The following is a 26,239-nucleotide window of genomic DNA, read 5'->3' on the forward strand; positions in this document are numbered from 1 at the left end:
CACTTTCATCACCATCTTGGTTGTGGCTGGCTTCTTTACCGCGACCTGTTTTATCAGCAAGGTCTTTGTGACCCGTATCTTGAGCTGACCTCCTATCTCATCCTGTGACTTAGAACGCCTACTTTCCTGGGAATGCAGCCCAGTAGGTCTCAGCTTTATTCAAGATTCTCCAGGCTTGAGGGTGGAGCCTTATTTACCCAGCCCCTATTCAAGATGGAGTTACTCTGGTTCAAAAACCTCTGGCATTTATATTAAAATATATGGAATATATGAAACATTACATTTAGGTAATTTTCAATATTCATTTTATTTTCATCCCTGGTGTCTAGCCCTGCCCTCTCCCCCATTTCTGGGCTTCTGGCTGCCCAAAGCCAAGGTTTTGAGTTACTGTCTCTGGCTGACAACTCAAAGTGTGGACCTTCTAGGGGGCTTGTAGGAGGCAGGGTGTGGGGTGGGGATCACAGGCAGCCCAGCCTCTTTCCCAGGCTCTCCAATCCCCTCTAAGGGGGTGGGATTTACCCTTGGAACCTAGACACCTCCCTTTCCGGCTGCACACACCCCCGCCTGCTGTTTCCTCTAGAAATGCAAAACTCCATCACTGCACACTCCTAGATCCCTGCCGCAGAAGAACTCTTTGAAAAATGAAGTGGCTTCCTTTCAGGACAATATCACCATTTATAGTTTCCTGCTATTTGCATCATATACAATTTTATCTGAGTTGGGCAGAGTGCAAATGACACTAAAAACCAATGCAAAAGAGAATCAATCACAAGATTTTTTATCACAGTATCAACCAAAATGCTCAATCTTACATGAAAGAGATATTTTCCCACTTTGTTCTTTCATAATTGTGACTTATTTTTCTCTGAGTGTATATGTCACACATTTGTATGCATTTTCAAATGGGCTACAATTTGTAATTCCAACTTGGCTTGAAAATGCAATTCCATATCTAGACATGTAGTTAGGTAATATTTTTCAGGAAATAGAATGTATTTACTATCTGTATCCAATGATTTCACCCACGTTCATTCATGGGCACTCCTGCTACCTTGTGGGGGAAACCAAGAGGGATCGGGGCAAGTGGTGCCCTCAAAGGAGAGACAAGCTCCAATTATTAAAATATTTCAAATCCTCAGGTCTTTGTATACAAAATAATTTAGGACATATTTACTTTTTAGTTTAAATAGCCAAACTTTTTACTTGTGCTATTTTTTAAAACTAAATTTTATTGAGGTATTGATATGGAAAAGAGACAGGGAAATACTGCATAGAAGAGGGCGGCTCCCCAGCAAAGGCCCCACCCTCAAGCCTGGAGAACCATGGCCCTAACTGGGAACAGGCATTTCTATTTTCGTACCCAAAAAGTTGCCCTTTGGCCCACCACACCCCCATATCCTGTACCAATATAAACCCCAAACCCCAGGCTCCAGGAGCAGATGAAGAGATGAAGAGATGAAGAGAAAAGCAGACAAACAGCAGAATGGTGTGGCAGAGAAAGCAAGAAGATGAGGAACACCTGAATGCTGAGAGGAGTTCAGCTGGGGGTGGTCAGAGAGGATTTTGGCTGCTGGACGGCCAAACTCCAGGGGAAGATCATCTTCCCACTCCATCCCCCCTTCCAGCTCCCCATCCATCCCTACTAAGAGCCACTTCTACCCCTCAGAGAAATCCCTGCATTTATCCTTCAAGTCTGTGTGTGACCTGATTCTTCCAGGATGCTGGACAAGAGCTTGGGATACAGAAAGCTGTCACAACGATCCTCTGCTTTTGCAGAAAGGCTGAGGGTCCACTGAGCTGGTTAACACTCAAGCCATCCAAAGATGCCAAGGCTAAAAGAGCACATTGTAGCACACACCCACTTGGGCTCCTGCACCTGTCCCTGTGCGTGATCCCCCTCCCGTAAGGGGTTTGAATAGGCAGAGAGCCACACTATCTTGTCACACGTCCTGTGAGGGGGGCCAGGGAACTCTACTGTCTCAGTGTAATTTGTGTTTACCAAAATTAAAATGCAGTTTGATGAGTTATGAGTTGTTTTAACCTTATTTTTATAGCAAAATTTATTAAATATACAATAAAAATATGTTTAAGAGGCACAGTTTGACTATAAGCATCTTAGTACATGGAATGGTTAACAGTTGTTAAAATCTCAGTTTCATCAAATTGGGAAAATATCCAGTGTGACTGAACAGGAGCAATACCAAATTCTAGAATATTTGTTAAATATTTTATTACTCATTAGAAATCGAGGTATCCCAATGTGAAATCAGTGTGACCTAAAGCAAGCAACTCACATCACCTTGGAATCATGATTTCTTCTTCAGGAGAGATAAGGGGATTAGATTAAAAGATGTCTTAGGTCCCTACAGTTCAAAAGTGCTACGACTACCAGTCCATGCCCGCAGAACACCAACTCCTGCCCCTCCCTCTTGGAAACCCTCCTCCTGCACCTCCCATCCCTCCACACCCTCCTGCTTTTCCTGCTGCTCTTTCTTGATCTCCAGTGGCCTCTTCCTAAATGCTGGCATTCCCCAGGCTTTACCCTTGGGCCTCTGATCCTGCACTGCCTGCTCTTCACAGCTGCAGCAGCTGCCTGCCTGCTCGTAACTTCCAGGTCTGTATGTTGCGGCCCCACGTCCTGGCCCCAGCATCCCGGAAGCACATCAGACGGCTGCTGGACATTTGTCCATGGATGTCCACAGGCACATCCAACTCCCCATGCCCAGATTCCCCTCCCTCACACCTCAAATGCTGCTTCTTTTCCCATTTTCTTTATTTCAATAAAAAGCACCAGCACTCATTTTAACCTCAAAATCACTGAGTGATTTAATTTTCCTATGGCATAGTAATCTATGTATTGGACATGAGAAAATGGACGCTTAGGAAAGTGAAGGAACATGTCTAAGGCTACACAGCCAGTCAGTGGTGGAGTCTGGATTTGAACTCAGGTGTGTCTGACTTGAAGGCTAGGGCCCCGAACCCTGTCATCCACCCTCATGTGCCTCAGGCGGGAACGTGGGTGCTGTCCTGGATGCCTCCTCCCTGTCACCATGCACAGCCACTCTGCCAGGACTCACAGGCACACAGGGCTCTCGGATCAGCCCCTCGGACCTCTGGCCCAGCTTGGTCAATCCACCTCCATCCTTGCTTCACCCCTAACACAGCCATCTTCCAGCCAGTCTTCCATCTTCCTCTCTTCAAGCCATACTTCACATTGAGAAAAGGTGCTTTTGCTACAGTACAGGTGACACCACTCCCTGGCTTACAAGGTGCTGGTGGCAACCAGAAGCTCCCGGGATAGGAGAAAACCTCGCACTCACAACAGCCTCTGTCTGCAGCTCCAGCGTGGGGGTGGTCCTCACTAGCCACTATTTCATATTTGTGAACTTGTCTGCTTGTTAAAATGTACTTTTAACCCCCAAATCAATACTCGTGTGGCTTTCACAGTCACAGGAAAACATGTGCAGAGCAGGGCAACAATTTGAGCCATCGGCCTCCCAGCAGAGGCCATGCAGGGCCCCATGCTGCCTTCTTGTTCCTACTCTCAACCTGCAAACCAGTCTTCTCATGGTCTATATAGTACCACTTTTTTTGCAGTTTTGAGCTTGTTGTTGGAGATTTCACTGTTTGAAACGGCCTCTAAGCATAATGCTGAAGTGCTGTCTAGTGTCCTTATGAGCAAGAAGGCTGTGATGTGCCTTACAGAGAAAACGCTTGTTAGCCAAGCTTGGTTCAGGTGTGGGTTCTAGTGCTGCAAATTGTGAGTTCAACGCTAATGACAAGCACTACAGTCCATCCAGAAAGAGGAAGGAGAGTTTCATCAACCTGTACACGAGGCTGCTCCAGAAAGTGCAAAACTAACACCACTGGTGTGTGGCGAAACCATGGAAAAGCAGCTACATTTGTGACTTCATGAGATGATGACCAATGAAAGCACAGCGGGCAGCACTGTTGTGAGGAGAGCCAAAAAGCGGCCTTAGCTAATGCTGCCTGGCTGGCACCTTTCAAAAGGCAGCATGGCATGGAAAGTGTTAGCTTTTCAGGAGTGGCAGCTCTGTATGTCAGGAAGTACTCTATGGGAAAAGGGTATGTGGAGAGCAGTTTTCAACACTGATGGGACTGGCTTGTTTTACAGGGATGTTGGAAAATGAAGCCATGGAACATGAACGGTGCCTTGGCAGTTGAAAATATTGCAACCAGAGGCTTGCAGGAACCTTACCCTGTGTTTCCCCAGGAGCAATACTTCAGGACCCGGAGGCAAGTTTGCAGAACATCACCACAGCAAATCACCAGATAGGCCGCACTCCTCACTCTCCTGCCGCGACAGCTGCAGCTCACTGAACCACAATTGCCTGAAGATGCCTTTCCTAGGTGCCCTCTCCCATCTGTCTCATCACCGAGGCTCATCCCTTAAACCTCAGCCCCAGTCATCCACAGGATATGTCTCTGGACCCTGCCTCCAGGGCACTGAGAGGTTTCTTATATAGCACTTTTATTTTATTTTTAAATTTGACATACAGTACCCACACCATATTTGATTGACGCTATGTTTCTATGTTATGGTATCTAGCACAGTGCCTGACTCATAGAGAGGAGCAGAAAATATTTGTTGAAAGAAGCATAAAGTTTAACAGTATTCATTCAATTTATTCATTCTTCCTAAATGAAGTTTCTTGGGCCTTACATTTTTAATTGATAAAATAGTCTTAAATTAACATTAAAATAATAGCTGTTCCCTGAAATAATCTAGAGAAGCCCTGTTCCCTCTTTTTTTGAGCTACCTATAATAACATTCTGCTGAGCCAACATGGAGCAGTTCTCCCGGCACATTCTGCTTGGGGAAACCATGGCAGTGACCATCATTAATGGGAGTCACAGAGCCCCTCCAGCCTCTAGACTATGCTGCCAAGTCTGTATGGTGAAGGCCCTGAGTCGCCACAACACTGAAAGTGTTTGAGGTGCTCTGGACGCAGGAAACACTGCCTGGCCATGGAGCACTCTAGTGGAGGAGAGGTGAGGATTACCTCTGGCCATGGAGCACTCTAGTGGAGGAGAGGTGAGGATTAACCCTGGCCATGGAGCACTCCAGCAGAGGAGAAGTGAGGATTACCCCTGGCCATGGAGCTCTCTAGTAGAGGGGAGGTGACGGATTACCTCCTGGATCATGGCCATATGAAAGAGAAAGGTGTGGGGCTCTAGTAAACCACTAAGTTAACTGAAACTGGGAAAGAGCCAGGTTGGCGGAACATGGACCTAACCCAGTCTGCAACCCTTTTGTGTGAAAAACCACAGCCGTTATCTTGCAACTTCGGAAATGAAAAGGCGTGTGGGTTACAAGACAGCTAAAAGCAGCAGGGCGTTTCCCTCAGGCACCAGAAGAGGAAACCCCTGGCAGTTAAAATTATTCCAACATATTCTTAGCATATAGCACAAGCTCACCGGCACATAGCCCTGTCCAGCACAACCTTAGAAAACCTCCCTCCAGCCCTTTATCTTTGCAGACAGCCCCTTCTCTGCTGTGCTGCATGTTGCATTCTTGCAATGTATTTTCATAGTTTCTGTAATAAATTTGCCTTTCTTTACTCACAGTTGTCTTGGTAAATACCTTTACTACCCACGACAACCCTGGCCCCAGCAGTCACACTCACGACAAAAGGGGCCCATGAGGAATTCTGCCAGGTGATGTCTGCAATACAGAGCCCAGGCTCTAACCGGAGGCAGCCAAGCTCCAGCCATTCCATCTTGAGCTTCTACCATAAGAGGAGCAACCCAGGACATCAGTAGCCTGGGAAGGAGAGAATGGTATTGTCCACAGGGACCTAAAGCCAGAACAGTTTCTGGCTGCTTGACCTGAACATCAAGGTTGCAGACTCTGGCTTCAGTAACTGTTGGCAACAAGCTGAACACCCTCTGGGGCAGCCCCCTTGTGCTATCTGGGAATTCTCCTAAGGCCATAGGCACACTGGTCCACAGTGGTGCTGTGGAACCTGGAGTCACCCTCTGTAGCCTGGACACTGGGTCCCTGCCTTTTAACGGACACAACTTCAGGAAGCTGCAGCAATGGATACTGACAGGAATGAAACACAACACCTCTTACATATGTGTGGAGGGTGAAAACCCACTGAAAACATTTCTCATCCTCGACTCCAGCAAGAGGGGCACCTCAGAAAAACCCACAAGGGCCCCATGGAGGAACACCGGCAGAATTTCAGCATGAGAAGGAACCAGAGCCACCCGGACGCTGAGCTCTCCCTAACCCCAAGAGTCCTGGCAAATTGAGCTCATGTTGTCCATGGCTTGCGAGTGAGACTGAATCCAGGACTCGCTGATGGGCCACCGAATTGAACCTGGGCTGTATGCAAACATCCCAGCGTGGATGGCTCCAGCATCACAGTGAATCCCCTGCCTTCAGCTGATGCCACCACCATCTGCAATCCTTTCCCTTTCTGCATGACACAGCCTAGAGTCTCTGCGAATCCAAAGCTGAGGTTTCAGCCATTCCCACCTTCAATTCCTCCTGGAAGAGCAGCAGCCTGGAAAATCGGCAGCCTGGGGAGGACCAGGGTCAGGGCAGAAGCCACAAGGACAGCCAAGGTGCCTGCCAGTCCCTACCTAACCTGGAAATGAAAACCACCAACTCCAGAACAGCCCCCAGTGTGGCCCTGTGGTGCCCCCATGGCAGCAGCAGCAGTGCAGGCACCATAGGAAGCCAGTGGCTGCCAGGGCGCGTCCTCCAAGGAAACATCCTCCCCAGGCAGCTCCATCAGGTGCCACACTAGCAGAATTTGCCTGCAGGCATGACCTCAGCCACTCCCTCCTACCAACACCCATGCTTCAGGCCAGTCCAAAAGACCCGGCATGAGCTCAAAGGAGAGTGGGGGTGAAGAAGCCTCACAAGGTGGACAGGTGAGGGCCAGGAATAAAATGAAGGATGTGTGTGTGGGTGTGGGGGATCAAGTGCATCCTGGTGCTTTCCACGGAGCATGCAGACCCCGAGTTCCACAGAGCACGCAGGCTCTGAGTACCACAGAGCACAAGGACTCTGAGTTTCATGAATCACACACACCCCAAGTTCCATGGAGCACAAAGGCCCTGAGTTCCATGGAGCCAGGAGACTCCAAGTTCCACAGAGCAAGAAGACTTTGAGTTCCATGGAAAATGAAGACCCTGAGTTCCATGCAAAATGAAGACCCTGAGTTCCACAGAGCATGCAGACTGTGGAGTTCAATGAAGCTCAATGAGATGATGCAGGAGATCGGCCAGGAGTGGGACACAAAGAGCTGCTCTGTGTGCACAGCATGTTTGGTCTTGGGGGCCTTTGGCTGTGGAGGTTGAAGGTGCATAAAATGCAGAGGCATTTGCTCAACAGGTTTTCAAAGAAGAGGGCATGCAGCACTTCTGCACACTCAAAAGCATGCTGGGCGGAAGGTTAAATGACAGCCTGTAGCTGGCTGGGCAACCAGAGGAGAGGCTGGCTGGCCTGTGCCCACCTGGGCAAACTTCAGAGACTGGATGATTTTTTCTGGGGCACTTCTCCCCTTCTCTTCTGGGGTGCTTCTCTTGTCTTTTCTTTCATGTTTATGGGGCAGGGGTGATGATTCTGTAGAAATAAAGATAAGAAAACTTAATGGCCAGGCATTTAACATCTTATTTTCTGAGCTTCTGCTAATGATGGGTTGTGACTACTGACTTGAGTGGTTCTCATTAGGTTCATCTTAGAGAACACAGGGTCGTCATTTCCTAGAGCAGGTTGCATAACAATGATATTAACACCAACAGGCACCACCACACGTGGTTCATTTTTAAATTTATTTTGTAGAGATGAGGTCTCATTATATTGGCCAGGCTGGTCATGAACTCCTGGGCTCAAGCAATCCTTTCACCTCAACCTCCCAAAGTGCTGGGATTACAGGTGTGAGTCACTGTGCCTGGCCTGGCAGTTCCTTATAAAGTTAAGTATACACTTATCATATGTAAGCTGACAACTTATATCCACACAAAAACTTCCATGTAAATGTTTATGATAGCTTTATTCATAACTGCTAAAACTTGGAGGCAATCAAGATGCCTTTCAATAGGTGAATGGATAAACTGTTGTGGATTCACACAATGAACTATTATTCCTTGATTTAAAACTGAGCTAACAAGCCATGAAAAGACACACAGGAACTTAGATGCATATTGGTAAGTAAAAGGAGCCCACTTGAATGCTATATACCATAGAATTCCAACCACATGATATTCTGTAAAAGGCAAAACTATGGAAACAGTAAAGAGAGCAGTAGTTGCCAGGGTTGTGGGAGGGGGAGGGTGAAAAAAAGGAACAACTAGCTGAGGCACAAGGGATATTTTAAGACAGTGAAACTATTCTGCATGCTGCATTAATGATGGATACATGTCATGTCATTACACATTTCTCAAAATTATAGAAGGTACAACACAAAGAGTGACTTGTAGTGAATTTTAGTTAATAATAATGTTTCTACATTGTTCATCATCTGTAACAAATGTACCACAAGGCAAGACTGTAAGGGTAACAACAGGGCATGTGGGCAGGAAACTGGATATATGAGAACTCCCTGTACTTTCCACTCATTTTTCATGTAAATCTAAAACAGCTCTAAAAAAAAGTCCAATAATTAAAAAAAATCTAAAGGACCATCAAGGGCAGAATGGATAAATAAATTACAGTATGTTTATACAATTGAATAAAATGAATAAACTTGCAAGTTAAATGTAATCTCATGGTGGTACACAAACACACACACACACACACACACACAATAGAACATATACAAAAGGAAATGAGGAAATTAAAACATTTCATTACCAAAAAATCAATTAAATACAAAAGAATACAGTATGCAGGAAATGAAGAACAAAAAAGCTATAAGGCATATAAACAACCAACAGTATATGACAGAAATAAATCCCTCCTTATCAGTAAATAAACAAAACCAAAAGTTGGTTTTTGAAAAGGTGAACAAAACTGACAAAACTTTAGCTAGATTGACTAAGAAAAAGAGACTCAAAGCCAAAAATAAAAGTGGGGCATTATTACAAATTCTACGGAAATAAAGAATTATAAGAGGTGTATTATAAACAACTGTTTGCCAAGAAATAGGACAGTCTAGATAAAATAGACAAGTTCTTAGGTATACAAAACCTACTAGGACTGAATCATGAGAAAACAGAAAATTAGAATAGACCCCATAACTACTAAGAAGACTGAATCAGTCATCAAAAACTTTCTGACAAAGAAAGGCCCTGAATCAGATGGCTTCACTAGTGAATCTTATCAAACATTTAAATAACACTAATCCATCTCTTCTAAAAAACTGAAAATCAGAGAACATTTCTAAACTCATTCTATGAGGTCAGCATTACCCTGATACCAAAGTCAGAAAAAAAGTAGACAAGAAAACTAGAGACACGTATCACTTCCCTGATGCATATCAATGCAGAAATCCTCAACAAAATACCAACAAACTAAATTCAGCAGCATATTAAAATAATTATACACTATGACCAAGTATAATTTATTCCTGGAATGCAAGGATGGTTGAACATTCAAACATCACTGCATTAGGAGAATGGAGTGGTAAATCACATGATTATCTCAACAGATGTAGAAAAATCATCTGACAAAATTTAAATACACTTCCATGAAAAAACACTCAGCAAATGCAGAGGGGATGGAAGCTACCTCAATATAATAAAGACCATATATGAAAAACACACACTAACATCATACTTAATGGTGAAAGACTGACAGGTTTTCTACTAAGATAGGAACAGAGCAAGGAGACCTGCTTTCACCACTTCTATTCAAAATGGCTTGGAAGTTCTAGCCAGAACAATTAAGCAAGAAGAAGAAACAAATGGCATCCAAACTGAAAATAAAGAGGTAAAATTATATTTGTTTGCAGATGATATGATCTTAGATGTAGAAAACCCTAAAGATTACACACACACACACACACACACACACACACACACACACACACACACACACACTCCTGTTAGAATAAACAAATTCAGCTGAATGGTAGGATACAAAATCGGTGCACAAAAATCAGCTGTGTTTCTAAATACTAATAATGAATAATCTGAAAAGGAAATTAAGAAAATTCGATTTACAATAGCATCAAAAAGAATAAAATACTTAGGAATTAACTAAACCAAGAATGTAAAAATCCCAATGATGTCTTGTGCAAAACAGAAAAATTCATCCTAAAATCATATAAAATTTCAGGATCCAGAATAGTCCAAACAATCCTGAAAAAGAACAATGTTGGAGGACTCATACTTCCTGATTTCAAAACTTAGTACAAAGCTACAGAAATCAAAACAATGTGGTGCTGGCATAAAGACAGACATATAGACCAACAGAACAGACTACAGAGCCCCAAAATAAACTCTCACATATATCGCCAAGCGATTCTTGACAACTCAACAACAACAAACAACCCAATTGATTCATCTGTGTTGTATATGTTCTATAATTCTATTTATATGATATTTTAGAAAAGGTAGTATTACAGGGATAGAAAATGATTAGTGGTTGCCAAATAATGCGGTTGGGGAAGGGGTTAACTACAGGCGTCAAGAATAGAGAATCTTAGAGGTGATGAGACAGTTCTGTTACTGTGAACGTGAATGTATAACTCTATACAGTTGTCAAAACTCATGAAACTGTATGTTACAAAGAATGAGTTTTATTCTATATAAATTTAAAAATCAACAAAGATGGTGGGTGGGTCAGATGGAATGCAGTTGGTGACAAATGAATTTTACTGAATTAAAAATATTGACTAACCCATATTGAAGAATGTGGGGGAAAAAAGTCTTCACCTAAGTAACCTTGGAAAACACTGTTTTGACTGCATACTTTAAGACTCAAGAACTGCACACAAACATACTGTATTCTGGTTGGCAAATTTGTTTCAGGATATGGGTTAGCAATTCTGAAATGATTTTCCATGTTAGCAAATATATTTTAGAAAATTAGAGCCCAGTTTCTCTCTGTAGATGAAAGAGTTATAAATAAACAAATGGAGAATGCTAGAATAAACCCTAAGGTGCTGTACTGGACTTAGGAATGTCAGTATGAACCCATGTCTATTTTAATGTATCTGTTTAGATGGACAGATGTAGATAGGTAGATGCTGAGTTTGTATTCATGCATACATGTTTGGAAACATTCACGTGTTTCCAAACTATGCTGAGAGGGCCTCGAAGCAGTGATATCCCAGTATTAATGAGCACACCCAGTACTCAGATCCTGGTTTCTAAATACCATTCTCCTATAAAAGAAACCAAGGCTTCTTGGAGAAATGACTAATTCTAGGCCTGCCATGAAAAACACGAGATGAGACTAGAGCAACTTGCAGTGCCAGAAAATAAGAAAGTGCTTTTAAAAAACATAAAACGGTGGGGACATGTCAAAAGAAGCCAACCTGGAAGAGCTATGACTCAAGGTGGAACAATGTGAGTGGCAAACAACTATGACAACACTAAACTGTAACCAAGAACATAAAATAAATATCCACAAGTCCATACTGATATAGAAAACATTAAATAAATCAGGAAGGAAAGACAAATCTTCCTTGCAGAAGAATTCCAAGTAATAAATGTTGAAGGAGCACAAACAGAAAACTACCACTAGAACACCACAGTAATCATTACTTCAGGAAAGAGTCATCAATGAATGCAAAAATTTTGGATGAAGAAACAGTATGTTTCTGTGGCCTCAAAACATCTCCCTCCAAATATTTATTATATATTTTTCTTTTTTTTCCTCTTAATTTCATCTAAAGATCTATGACTAAAGCAAATATAACACTGTGTTGTGGGGTTTATGCCATGCAGATGTAAAATTTACGGCAACAACAGCACAAAGGATAGGAGATAAATGGCACTATTCTGTAGCAAGTTTTTCTATTTTACATTCACTGTAATAGTACAATATTAATTCTAGACTGTGAGAATGTTAATGATGCACATTGTAATCCTTGGAGCAACTGCTAAAAAATGAAAAAATGTGTCACTTCAATGCTAATAAAGGAATAAAACAATACAAAAAAGTACTTGTAAAAGAATGTTCATAGACCTTTACTATTATGATAGCCTAAAACAGGAAATAACCCAAATATTCATCAACAGAGAAATGTATGAACAAACCAAGGTGCATTCATACAACAGAATACTATTCAGCAATACAAAGGAACAAACTACTAAAACACACACTATGGAGGTGTTTCACAAATATGCTGAGACTGCTGAACATAAAAATGTATATTGTATGATTTCAAGTAAAATGAACTTATGGTTAAAAAACCCCCACAACAGTACTTTCCTCTGGGGAAGTTAAAAATTGCCTAGGAATGAGCATGAGGGTGTTTTCTGGGGATGATTGAAATATTCCATTCTGAAAAGAGGTGAAAGTTATATGGGTGTATTTATTTTTCAAAGCTGTACAATTAAGATTTGTGCCTTTCAATGCATGTGTATCTTACCTCACCAAAAAAGAACTAAAAAAAAAATAAAATGAAGGGTAGTAGGGAAAGGGCTGTGGTACAGAAGAAACAAAAATGGAACATGATTATTAGCTGTTGAAGCTGGATCATGGCTCTATTATACAATTTTGTTCAATTTTTATATATTTAAATTTTTCTGTAACGAAAAGACTTGCACAGAAAGACAAAACTGATCTGTAATGTCAGCTGTTAAGACACTGGTACATTTGAAGAAGAGGGAGGGAGAAAGCGCTTGTGGGCCACATGAGTGAGGCTGCTTCTATTTCTTGGTTACCCACGTGTATCAATTTTGTCATAATATACATTGAGCTTAAGTGAATGCTTTATGCATGTATTTCTACATGCATGTTATATATCAACAAAATATTTAAATATCACGTATTTGCACACAAAACTTAATATCTCAGAGTAACAGCAGCATTTTTTGTTTCAAAGTGGGACACTTCCACTCACAGCATCAGCAGATGAACTGTAATATTCTGATGTATCTATTAGTGTCCTAACCCTTGGGTGAGACCCCCTAGGTCTTCCCATTTTTGCCTCAATTTGGTAAGTAGCAAGACTCTTATTTCTGATGATGTGATTTTATTTCCCAGCAAAGTCCTCCCCAAACCAAGGCCACAATAACTAGCACGGTGTTCTGCACATCGTATGCACTCAGTACTTGTGAAATTGAGTTGAATCAGAAACAAAATGAGGAGCAGAGGTCAAGTCCTGCAAAAGATAGTATGTAAATAATGTAAATAACACAAGTAAGACTGAAAGGCTACAGCTCGGCAGCAAAGACTTCACATTCGTTTGAGAAACCATTTGCTACTAGTTCATCAAAAGACGTTGGTTTCACGCTGTGGTTCTCAATTCTGGCCACACATTGTAACCAGTTGGAGAGCTTTAAACAGCAAGGATGTCTGGATCCTACCCCACGGATTCTGATTTCACTGGTCTGTTGCAATTTGGGTTTTGGGAATTTTAAAAGCCCCCTGCCACCCAGGTGATTATAAGGTGCATCAGGGGTGAGAACCTTAGCTGTGCCTGATTTCCTTGTGTGCTGCTGGGATTTGCCTCATTGCAGCATCTCAGCTTTGTGGGGAGGGGTGGTGGGCAGTCTTAGAAAACAGCTCTGCCCTGTTAAAATCAAAGGACGGCTTCAAGATGTGCTCAGCTGCTTGACTAAAGTGCAGCAGGAGGAAATGTCTTTTCAGCAGATCTATCTTTACATCACTTGCTTTCAGAGTAAGAGGTTGTTTTGGGCACAGCATTTTGATTTAATCTGTGTTGAAGACCAGTAATAGCCTACAAATACCAAAATGGGATGAAAAGAATTTCCAAACATGTGGAGTGCTTTATACGTGTTTCTTCAACCTTCCCTGTGTCTACACCCTTTGCAATGCGCTTTTACAGCTGCTCCCATCCAGAGTTAGAATCTGTTTCCCAAGACTTGGATCCAGCTGGCAGTTTTGGGCCCAGTCTCAAAAGGTCTTGAATGCTTCTTCCTTTTCTTTCAGAACCCTGCCATCTCCATGACAACAAGGCCAGGTTAGCCTGCTAGAGGATGAAACACTTTGGGGAAGAGAACCAAAGTTGCCCAGTCCACAGTCAACTCACTCTCAACAGCAGAGCTTCCTGGTCACCAGCAGCTGACCCCCTTCTCCCATACACACACATGAAGATTGCTATACCTTACAAAGATATGGCAGGTTTTATAGGTATAGTAAGTAATTTATGGCAGGAGCCTGCCATAAATTGCTGACTTGCTCAATCATGAGCTAAATAAGTTTTGGGATGGCTCATTACACAGTAACAGCTAACCAACACACCCAGAGCTGACAGGATGCCAGGATTAACAACATGCTGACTACAAGTTAGCTGGCACACTATAGGGACTGTCTAGGTACTGAATTCCTTTTCCCCTTATTAGAAGTTGGGTCCCTTGAATTATAAAGAAATGCATGTAGACGTGTATGTGCTTAAAACTCACACAGTATCGCACAACACAGGAGGAAATAGATGACAGCCTGACCACTAGGGCAAAGGCCAAATAGCAAGGTAAGGCGTTTGTCTGGAATCTATTCCCTCCAAATCTAAACTCTGGAGGTCAAGGCTGTGGACAGGTCCCACCTCCTGGGATCCCGCTGTCCTCTGATCTCTGGAGGGGAGAATGGCCCCACCAAGCAGCAGATGGGCAGCAGTGGCCTACCTGTGGCCACCTCCTGCTGGCAGCCCCTGCTCTCTCAGGGCACTCTCTCTTCCTTTGGGACTGGGAAGAGATGTGGGTAGGGAGGGGGAGCTCCCTCGCTCCTGGCAGAGAAGTGGGGTTCAGGCCCTTCACCTTCCTGAGTTCAGGGAGTCAGAGCTTCCAGAACATCTGGAATCTGGCTGCTTTGAACTGAGATATGCTAGAAGTATAAAATATGGAGTGAGTTTTAAAGATTTAGGACAAAGAAATGTAAAATGTTTCATTAATAATTTTATACTGATCACACATTAAAATATTTTGGATACATTGGGTCAAATAAATTATATTATTACAAATCACTTCCACCTGTTTCTCTTTAGTTTCCTTAACCTGGCTAGTAGAAAATTTAAAACTACAGGCAGGCATAGCTCATATTGTTTATATTGGACACGGCTGTCTTAAAGGACTGCCTCCCTTCCGAAGCTCAGGCTCCCTCCAGTCATGGTGGAAGGGGAAGTGGAGCAAGGAAGAAAGGAGGTGGGGTGCCATGCACTTTCACAACAACCAGCTCTCATGTTCCATAGAGCAAGAACTCACTCACTACCACCGGGACAGCACCAAGCCATTCCTGAAGGATCTGTCTCCAAGACCCAAACACCTCTCACTAGGCCCCACTTTCAACATTGGGAATCAAATTTCTTTCTTTCTTTCTTTCTTTTTTGTGCTAGAGGACAGGAAGGTTATAAAATCTGAAAATTTTAAATAATTTGTCATTTTGTTGTTTCCATTTGTGAACAAAGGACTTAATAAAAAATTTAAGATTTAACATTACAATAAAATACATTCATTTCAATATCACACTGGAATTCAACATTGTTTTGCACGGGGGCTGCAGAAACAATGCAGAGCTTCTTCCTCCTCCAGACCCTCACAGCTCAGCAAGCCTCTCAAGGGCTGGTTGCTGGCCACTGCGTTTCCAGTTTTTGTAGGTTCTCTTCCTCCCAGGTGATTAAGGAATGAGGCCAAAGGTGTTGGAAGCTTTCAGAAAACACAGGATTTTTCTTTCTGCGGCTCACCAGCATTTTCATTTCTGTATCAGCAACACCATATGCAGGCCACAGCTGAGCCAAAACACATGATGAATTGAGTCTGAAATCAAATTGTACCTAATATTTACAGCCATGTGCATTACTAAAAAGGGACATATCTTCCAACAATTCCAGTAAGTTCCCAAGACTTAGTTCACACTGGGTACTAGCCTGTGATGTTGCCCCGTGCTTGTTACTGGGGGCAAAATGGGACAGTGTTTGCTGAGTTCATGGCTGAGGGGCTGTGGTGCCATGCAGGGAGCAAAACTTCCCACTGAATAACACTCATCTGTGAGAGCGGCATGGCGGCTGAGGTCAGCTGGCTCAAGGCAACTGCCTCCTTGTTTCCTAACAAGCAACATTTTCAGGGAAAAACCCCAGCTTCAATGTAGGAAGGTTTTGATGGTGGCTCAGGCCTGGGACTGAATTAAAAAGGAATAAGGAGATAAAATCCACATTTTAATTATAAACAAATGTCTCACTGAAAAAATTCCAGACCCATAAATCCATCTATGTATTAGTTATTGGAGTAATTTAAAATGTGAGGAAATTATAAAGTGTGTGTCCCTTATTATATATTTCTTCCCCCCCAACACTTTTTAAACATCTAAAGTTCCTAACACATAGATACTCTTTATGAGGAAAAAAAAAACCTGTTGACATTGATACAGTTTGAGTATTTGTCCCCTCTAAATCTCATGTCGAAATTTGACCTAGTGAGACCCTGTCTCTACAAAAAATTAAAAACTTAGTTGGGCATGGTGGATTGAGCCTGTTATCCCAGCTACTCAGGAGGCTGAGGTGGGAGGACCTCTGGAGCTCCAGGAGTTGGATGCCACAGAAAGCTACAGCTCAGCTCAGCCATGGCTTCTACAGTGAGCTATAACTGCGCTACTTCACTCCACCCTGGGTGACAGAGTGAGATTATCTCTTTAACAAAACAGAAGAAAGAAATTTGATGCCCAATGTTGAAAGCAGGGCCTGGGATGGGTGTGGTGGCGCAAGCCTGTAATCCCAGCACTTTGGGAGGCCGGGGCAGGCAGATCACAAGGTCAGGAGATCGAGACCATCCTGGTTAACATGGTGAGACCCCGTCTCTACTGAAAATGCAAAAAAATTAGCCGGGCATGGTGGTGGGCACCTGTAGTTCCAGCTACTCAGCAGGCTGAGGCAGAAGAATGGCATGAACTGAGGAGGCAGAGCTTGCAGTGAGCTGAGATCATACCACTGCACTCCAGCCTGGGCGACAGAGCAAAACACCATCTCAAAAAAAAAAAAAAGAAGAAAGAAATTTGATTCCCAATGTTGAAAGCGGGGCCTAGTGAGAGGTGTTTGGGTCTTTGAGGGCAGATCCTTCAGGAAGGGCTTGGTGCTGTCCCAGTGGTAGTGAGTTCTTGCTCTATGAAACATGAGAGCTGGTTGTTGGAAAGCTTGTGGCACCCCACCTCCTTTCTTCCTTGCTCCACTTCCCTTTCCATCATGATTGGCGGCTTCCTAGGGTCCTCACCAGAAACAGATGGTGGTGCCAGGCTGGTACAGCCTGCAGAATCATAAGCCAAATAAATCTCTTTTCTTCATAAATTACCCAGCCTCAGGTGTTCTTTTATAGCAACACAAAATAGACTAATACAGACATCAATGTGAATATTTAATATTGGAAAATTCTTTTTCATTTTCTATTTTGTCTGTATAGCTAACATTAAAGAAGCCAAAGATATAGAATGCTACATCTCAGATATTGCATTTTGTAAAAAACATGAAGGTAAAATCTTTGTTTCTTCAATTACTAATCAATGATAGTTGTACTTTGCCCATTCTATGCAGAATACAGTTCCATGAACCATGGGGAGATGGAAAATAACCATGTCCCAGCCTTCCAGGCAAGTCCCTGGAAGGAATGGCTTGGTGCTGTCCCAGTGGTAGTGAGTGAGTTCTTGCTCTATGAAACATGAGAGCTGGTTGTTTGAAAGCGTGTGGCACCCCTGGTGCCTGGAAGGCTGGGACAGGTAAGATTGCATCTCTGTGCTCTGCAGTGTCTGTCACACAGCAGGCACTTAATGAGAAGGCTGCTGAATGAAAGAATACTTCCAACCAGCCTGGAGCCCAAATGCAGGTTCTCCCTGAAGTTCTGACCTCACGTTGTGGGCATTGTGGGCTTCCATGCACATGTCCACACCACCAGTGCATCCACTTCCTTCCTGGACCTGAGCAGAGCCCCACTTTCCAGCTCCTGCCTGTGAGGGGATAACCAGGCCCCTGGGACCCACAGCTCCAGCAGCTGGAATTCAGAGTTTATGACCTGCTGTTTTCCACATTCCCCCTCTCACCCCCTCAGGACCTGCACCCCGCTGCACTGCACCTTCTATTTTGCTGTCATGGCCCAGAGCTCTGTTCATCTGCTTCAAGCAGCTCTCCACCCCGCTTCCTCCCTCCCCTCCTGCTGGATCTCTTTCTTTCATTGGTTCTTGTCCCGTTCCCTCAGTAAAAGAACTCTCCTTCCACTCTGCCTCATTCACATTCACTTGGGAACCAAAAATTCACCCCACAGCTTAGCATTCCCAGTTGTGGAAAAATTCAGGCACCTTCTGGAATGAGACAAATGTGAAGAAGCCAGACATGAAAAAACACTTATATGGATCGATTTATATGAAATGCCCAGAGAAGACAAATCTATTGAGACAGAAACTGGATTTGTGGTTGCTTACAGCTGGGGTAGGCGGTGGGGGGAACAGAGTGATAGCTAAAAGGTACAGGACTAACAAAAATGTTGTAAACTTAACCATGGTTTTGGTTGCACATATCTGTGATTATATTAAACCCTAGCAGATCATAAGGTATGTGAATTTTTCCTCAATAAAGCTGTTTAAAAATAAAAAAAAATTAGGCTGGGCACAGCAACTTACCCTGTAATACCAGCACTTGGGGAGGCTGAGGCAAGAGGATTGTTTGAAGCCAGGAGTTCAAGACCAGCCTGGACAACAGAGTGAGACCCGATCTCTACAAGAGATTTAAAAAATTTAGCCAAGCATGGTGGTGCACACTTGTAGTCCTAGGTACTCAGGAGGCTGACGTGGGAGGATCACTTGAGCCTGAGAGGTGAAGACTGCAGTGAGCCGTGATGATGCTACTGCAATCCAGCCTGGGAGACAGAGAAACATCCCAACTCAAAAAAAATTATTACGAACTATTTTATACATACAAAATTACACACACACACACACATACACAGACTCACATAAAAGTAAAATAAATAATTGTACCCATCACCTACACCACTACATTTGAAGCCGTCTGCATGGTTGGCCCTTCTGAAATGTAACCCCATCTGGGACAATCATTCATCTGAAGCTTTACAAAAAGTATTATTTCCCTGACTTTCATTATACTTTTATTACATAATAATATCTCTAAATAATATATTGTTTCCCTAAATAATATACTGTTTAACTTTGTAAGTTTTTACACTTTCTATAAATGTGCTGTGTATCTCTGTAACTTGCATTACTCATTCCACATTGTATTTTCGAGAGCCTTCTATGTTTTAAGTAGTTTCTCATTCAATTCTATACATTGCTTACTAATTAGCCTTTAAATTGAATATACTAATACCTGCTGGAGAGAGAATTCTTGTGGGATAATGAGTATAAAGTGCTTAAAGCAGTGCCCCATTCATTATAGGTATTCAATATATGTAATACTATACACAATATTTTAATACTGAGTAATTATATACATATTATGATTGCCCCTTTCTTTGTGGATGTACATTATTTCATCAGCCGCACTATGAACTAATAGTTTTCTTTCTTTTAGGGGAGGGGGTGGGGTCTGGCAGTATTGCCCAGTCTGAATTACACTGGTGCAATCACAGCTCACTGCAGCCTAGACCTCCCGGGCTCAAGGATCCTTCCACCTCAGCCTCCTGAGTAGCTGTGTCTATCGGCAGGGCCACCACTCCCAGCTAATTTTTAAATTTTTTGTAGAGATGGGGTTTCACTATGTTGCCCAGGCTGGTCTCTAACTCCTAGCTCAAGTGATCTGCCCACCTTAACCTCCCAAAGTGCTGTGATTACCGGTGTTAGCCATTATGCTGGGCAAGAGTTTTCAAACTACGGTAAAATTCAAGTTACAGAGACCTTTGGGAAATGCCTCATTCTAGGTATTTGAAGCTTCCAGATAGCTAAGATTAAAAATTTTTACATACTAACTTGTTTCTAAGTGTATGCTTTTACATTTAAACAAACTAAAAACATGAGCTTTATAAAAAAATTTCAGCCATTTCCAAATTCTCTTCCAAACTTGTTTAGAAACATACATGACAGAGCTTTGGTCGGATTGTGCAAACTGTTGTGTGTTCTGTTTTTAAAATATTACTTAACTTGTACACTTCCACACATTGGCATGGCACATCATTGCCATTTCCAATATGTTCCTGTGCTTCACCAATTTCCATAGCTGTCAGAGGGAGAGCAGCCCAGGTGACAGGAAATGAAGTTGTCTGGCTCCGAGTCCTTACCAGGAGGACTTCTGGGATCCAGAGTCTTTGCATGGGGCAGATGACATATTCTTAGAGGCCATTCATTTTTTCTACTGTAGCTGCTAGTGCCAGTTTCCACTCCACTGCCTGAGGGTAGGTTGATCTTGAAAGCCCTCACTGATGGATTTGTGGTCATGCCTGGAACCCTGTGCCAAAGAGGACTGGGAGGTCCCGTTCAGGAGGGAATCCTCTGACTTATTACTGGCATCTGAGCATCTCACAGCATGGCTGTTCCTACTTGTAATAAGGTGATGTCAAATGACTCCAGGGCAGTGCTCCAGTTCCCATGAACACATCTGGTCACTCTGGGAGCTTCTGAGTCAGTGAACTCTCTCCTTACATCCCGATACACTGTTGTTTGCAAAAATATATTTTTATAGGCAAGGTATTTGTGTTTTGGATTTGCACCCTGATGTAGGCATTAATTTGTTTAAAAGGATAATTTAACATTTTCAGGAAGCTGAACATCTTTAAATTCTCTTTCAATTATTTCTAGTTTTATTGCATTATGACCCAGAAATGTGTACAATTTTTGTTCTTGTATACTCACTAAGGATTCTTTTTGTTTTCAGAGTAGGACCAAAGGTATTTCTATTTGTTTGCAAGTCTGTTGGCTCAGTTTCTAAAGAGTTCATTTTGTTACCATGTTCTTTTAAGTATATACATACAGGTTAGTTATGTTTCCAGTTTCCTGTGCTTTTTATTTTTTTTTTAAACAAACTTTTCTCGCCCTTCATTCTCTCAGACTTTTCCTTCCATGCCTTATGCTGTAGATAGAGTCTATGATCTAGCATTTGTCAGTTAAAATTGTATTCACCTCTGGAGACCAGAAAATCTGACCCACAAAGCAAGAACAAGCAAGGGTAGGAGATGAGGCTGAAGAGGCAGGCACCAGGTTCTCTGAGCTTTTATTCACTGCAATGAGTAGACAGTGGCAGGGTTTACACAGGGTTGGGGGTATGCCTATATCATGTTTTAACATTTTCAAGAGATCACTCTGGATGCTTGAGTGGAGGCTGGACTGTAGCAGGGCAAGACAGGATGGAGGGAGGTTGGAGGATCTTTGGCAGTAGGAGGATTTTTGGCAGTAGATCAGTAGGAGAGGAAGGTGACTGAAACTGGTTGTGGAAATGGAGATGGTGAATCAGGATGCTGGTTGCACTCAAGAGCCACAGGACTTGCTGTGTGGTTCCATGGGGGTTGGGGGAGAAGGGAAAGGAGTCAGGGATGACTCTTGGTGCTCCCCTCAGGGAAGAGGCCCCAAGCCTAGTGGTTATCAACAGATGGATGGTATTTAAAGCTATGAGACTGTGTGGGATCATTCTGAGAGGATCACTAGAGATCTGGTGGAGGAGGAGCAGGAGGATGAAGATAAAGGTGAGAGAGAATCCAGGAGGGAAGGTCCCTAAAATCCAGAAGAAATGGTGGAAGTCCTCAATTGTATCGTCTGTGTCAAATGCAGCTAAATGACTGAGATAAAAGTCGTTTCAGCAAAGTACCCTGGAGGAAAGCTAGAGAGGAGTGGGTGCAAGAGAGGACATGAGGTGAGGTAGTTGCATGGAGCAGAGAAACAGAATGGTAAATGGAGAGAAATCTGGGGTTAAAGAAGGTCTATTTGTTTAACGCACAGCATTAAGGAATGCTTGTGTGTGGACACTAGCAAAAAATCGGTACAGAGAACCCCAGAATTCTGGGGTCATAGCCCGAAAGGACTCCTCAGCTCCAAATTTACTTGAAGTTACAGCTTCCATCTTTAAATTAAATGGGATTTTTTTTTGCCATCTATTTCATCATACAGGATGTGACACAGAATATATCCGAAATTATTACTTTCCTGGAAGAACACATCTTAGTTTTTAATATCTAAACTGTATAGCAGCTATTTATCTCACAAATCATTTTTCAGGCTGGGTGCGGTTGGTGACTCATGCCTGTAAATCCAGCACTTTGGGAGGCCAAGGCAGGAAAATTGCTTGAGTCTAGAAGTTCAAGACGAGCCTGGGCAAAGTGGGGAGATGTAGTTTCTACAAAAAATTTAGAAATTAACAGGCATGGTGGCACACACCTGTGGTCTCAGCTACTGGGGAGGCTGAAGCAGGTGGATCGCTGGAGCCCCTTTCGTGGTGCAGTTTGGGGAAAAGAGCAAGAACCTGTCTCAAATTTTTTGGCTGATGGTTGTAGACATAATGTTTGAGCTTTCAAAAATTACAGCATTTTAAACTAAATAGTTTGCTGGAAAAAGCCACATGTTGCTTCCAGCAACAACTGGTAGACCATCAGGATCATGACAGTCACTTCAAAAAGCTTTGGTGTGTTGACAAAGGGGAGGTTCAGGTGACAAAGGGAGGTTCAGCAAAAGGATGTTGCTGGTCTCAAGCCATAGCTACTGCATCCAAGGCAACTGCATGTTAACAACCATATCAAATGTGGGTGACCAAGTGGCAACATTTAAGCATTTTACATCCTAACTTATGTGCAACTTAAACCTACTGCCTCATTGTGAGTTAGGAAATTGGTAGGTTTTTTTTCTATTGACTTGCTGTGCCCTATAATTTTTCCTATTTAAAATAATGGGAAACAAGTTTTCAGTTTTTTTCTCAGAAAAAGTCTGACATTTCAGGCAGATATGTCTGACAGTTATTACCAGCAGAAGAGTTTCTAGCCTTTTCATCGTAAAATTTTAATTACTTACCTTGAAAATTACTTAACTTCGTTCCTTCCAAATCTGGTAGTAAAATGGGTGTTCCAGAAAGCTGTGGCATGGATCTGCTGCTTTGCTCTTCTCTGCACAGACCTGGGGCTTGAGGAGCCTGCAGCCACGAAGTATAGGACATCATCAGAATGGAAAAGTGATCCAGATGGCCCCGCAGGCGCAGCGCTGGGGCGCAGAAGTGCAGCCTGTGCACGGCGGGTGGGAGGCCTGCGGGCTCGCCGGGGCTCGGGACTGTGTTCTTGCGGCCGAGAGGCACACACAGGACAAGGAGGCCCCGACCCAGGCTGTTGGAGCCCGCGAAGAGGGGGTGAAACTCCAAGGGGCCTAAGGGTGATCACACGTGCGGCCAAGCTTCCCGTCTGCATGGCGAGGGGCTGGGCCTTTCCATCGCGATTTTTCTCCCATTATGCCGGGCGCGTAGCGGGCCCTGGGGCGGCGGTACCGGTGCGGGCGTTCTGTCAGCCCGGAGTCCTGGAGGCCGGCGGGGGGATTCGCAGCAGCCCGAGGGACGGAGGGACGGCAGAAAGGAGTCTCTACTTCCAGGTTCCCAGTGATCGCTACGTTCGTCACAAGCAGTAAACTGACGACTTCAGACACTGGCTATGGAGCTCCACACGCAGTCCTCAAACAGCCAGCCCCGCCGGCCAGGCGCGCAGCGCATGTCTCGGGGGCGGGGCGGGGCGGAGAGGACGAGGCGGAGCTGGGCGGGGTTGAGGAGAGGGGGCGGGGTTGAGGAGAGGGGGCGGGGTTGAGGAGAGGGGGCGGGGCGGGGAGGAGGGAGCGGGGCGGGGAGGAGGGAGCGGGGCGGGGAGGAGGGAGCGGGGCGGGGAGGAGGGAGCGGGGCGGGGAGGAGGGGCGGGGGGGGCGGAGGGGGCGGGATGAGGCGAGGCGGGGGGAGGGGATAGGGCGGGGCTTGGCGGGGGCGGACCCGCCCGGCGCTGAATCCAAATCGTATCTAAGCTATTTTCTAGCTCTGACATCGTATACATCACTGCATATGTCAATAGCACGCCAAATACTGTATAAACCAATATTGATTTTTTTTTCTTCTTGGGAGGTACTATATAAATAAAGTACGTACATCGTATCCAATATCAGAACATTCAAATCCCATATGGAAAAGATTATAAATTGACCATGATCCTGTAATTCTGTTTAGCAACAGTGCGTTCCTTCTCAGTCTTCACATTTAAAATATCTAACAGGCTCGATGTCTTGAGGCTTTTTCTTTTTAAACCCAACAACCTTTTTCACATTTATAAGTTTAGTACTTTGGTTTTGCTCAATAAAAAAGTGGGGTTAAAAAAATCTGAATTATTCTGCAATGTTTCAAGCAACAGAGGCTGAAAACAACACTGTTAAGGCGGGGGGACAATTCTCATACTCTGTGAGTCTTCTTGTTTAATTTTCATTAAATTTCCAGAATAATAAGCGTAGGATAGCTAACATCTGTCTTTGTGTCGTAGCTTAGTCAACTTTTACTGAATTCACAATATGGCATCAGATATTTAATCTGCATTTCCTAATTCTTATAAATTAAAGCTGAAGTTTAAGCTTCATTCGCACGTCAGAAATACCACTTGCCCTGAATAAATAATGTTTTTAGAAGTGAGCATTCCTGATCTCCCTGTTTGTTAAGAATTGTCTTCTTTTTTCAGCTGCTACTCTGCTAAGACAGAGTTAGCCCCGAGCTATGTTATCAGTTCAAGGCTTTGCAGATAGCGCTGTGTTGTGGGGGGAAAATAAACATGGTTTTCAAAAAGGAGGAGAACATTTCTATAACGTTGAGTCTTTTAGTAATCAGGGCTATTGATGTCAGATGGCTGTTGGGACAAATGACATCATAAAAAATACAAAATTTAAAATTATGTTTGTTTATGTTAGTTTATTTTCAGATTTCTTAGTAGTAAAGGGGCTGTGTTTTCACTCAGGCTTATGTGATGATGACATTTCTCAGACCAGCAGCTATCTGCTAACATTCTGTCCTGGACTTGGGGCGCATCTGTGACAGTAGCTGGGCCTGTCATCCAGTGAATAGCTCAGAGTTGACTCCCCTCCATCAGTATAAGCATGGGTGTGGGTGACTGCATGGTAGAGGGGGCCGGGGTAGCCAGGGACCAGAGGTTAGTCAACCATTGGGTAAGACATATAACTGTTACTCAGGCTCATAATTTTTCAACTTTTTCATATAGTAATAACAAGAAAGTCCATCCTTGCCAGTGTCAGTCTCTGTTTTAAGTGTTATTCATATATTACCTCATTTAATTATCACACCAACCCTATGAGAAACTGAGGCTCAGAATGTAAATAGGCTACTGAGGTCACATTGCTGGTGGATCTTAATCTCAGGCCAGCTTGGCTCCTAAGTGTGTGTTCTCACTCTTGCCTCTGGAACAGGAAGGAATATATGGATACTGTAAATTGTTAAAGAACAAGTTGAAAGAATTTTATTTCCGGCAACACGGGCTGACAAGAACCAGAAAACAACAAAAACTTCTGGAATACATATCAAGAACCATTTTAAAAAATGTATCAATGAGCTGCAAAATAATTAAGAGTTTGCAAAGGCAAAAAAATTAAAATTAAAAAGTGAAAGTAGAAACCCAAAGAAGTAATTAGATGCCATTTTTCACCCTTAAGTTAGTTGCCAAGTGTCATACTGAAACTCTCTTTTCATAGTCTGGGAAGAGGATGGGGCAGCAGAATAGCAGACGAAGTTTAGATCCTGTCCAAGGTAGGAGGGTTAGGAGAAGACATCAAAAGTAGGGCACGGCTGGGCGCGGTGGCTCAAACCTGTAATCGCAGCACTTCGGGAGGCCGAGGCGGGCGGATCACGAGTTCAGGAGATCGAGACCATTCTGGCTAACACAGTGAAACCCCATCTCTACTAAAAATACAAAAATTAGCCGGGCGTAGTGGCAGGCGCCTATAGTCCCAGCTACTCAGGAGGCTGAGGCAGGAGAATGGCGTGAACCCGGGAGGCGGAGCTTGCAGTGAGCCGAGATTGCGCCACCGCACTCCAGCCTGGGCGACAGAGCAAGACTCCGTCTCAAAAAAAAAAAAAAAAAAAAGTAGGACACCAAAAAGATAGGTTTAGTGTAGGAGGGAACTATGAATCAACCTGTCTGCCTCCCCTGTCTCCTGCCCCCTCAATCCCTGCAGCCCCTGGAGCAGCAGACAAGATTG

The 26,239-nt window shown here is 43.5% G+C and overlaps 1 pseudogene; it reads right to left on the bottom strand.

Moving 5' to 3' along the window:
- Positions 1-327: 327 nt before the first annotated feature.
- On the bottom strand, positions 328-23,703 carry LOC129017671 (putative uncharacterized protein LINC02693; annotated as a pseudogene).
- Positions 23,704-26,239: the final 2,536 nt, after the last annotated feature.

Source organism: Pongo pygmaeus, chromosome 19, assembly GCF_028885625.2.
Source record: "Pongo pygmaeus isolate AG05252 chromosome 19, NHGRI_mPonPyg2-v2.0_pri, whole genome shotgun sequence".
Taxonomy (NCBI): Eukaryota; Metazoa; Chordata; class Mammalia; order Primates; family Hominidae; genus Pongo; species Pongo pygmaeus.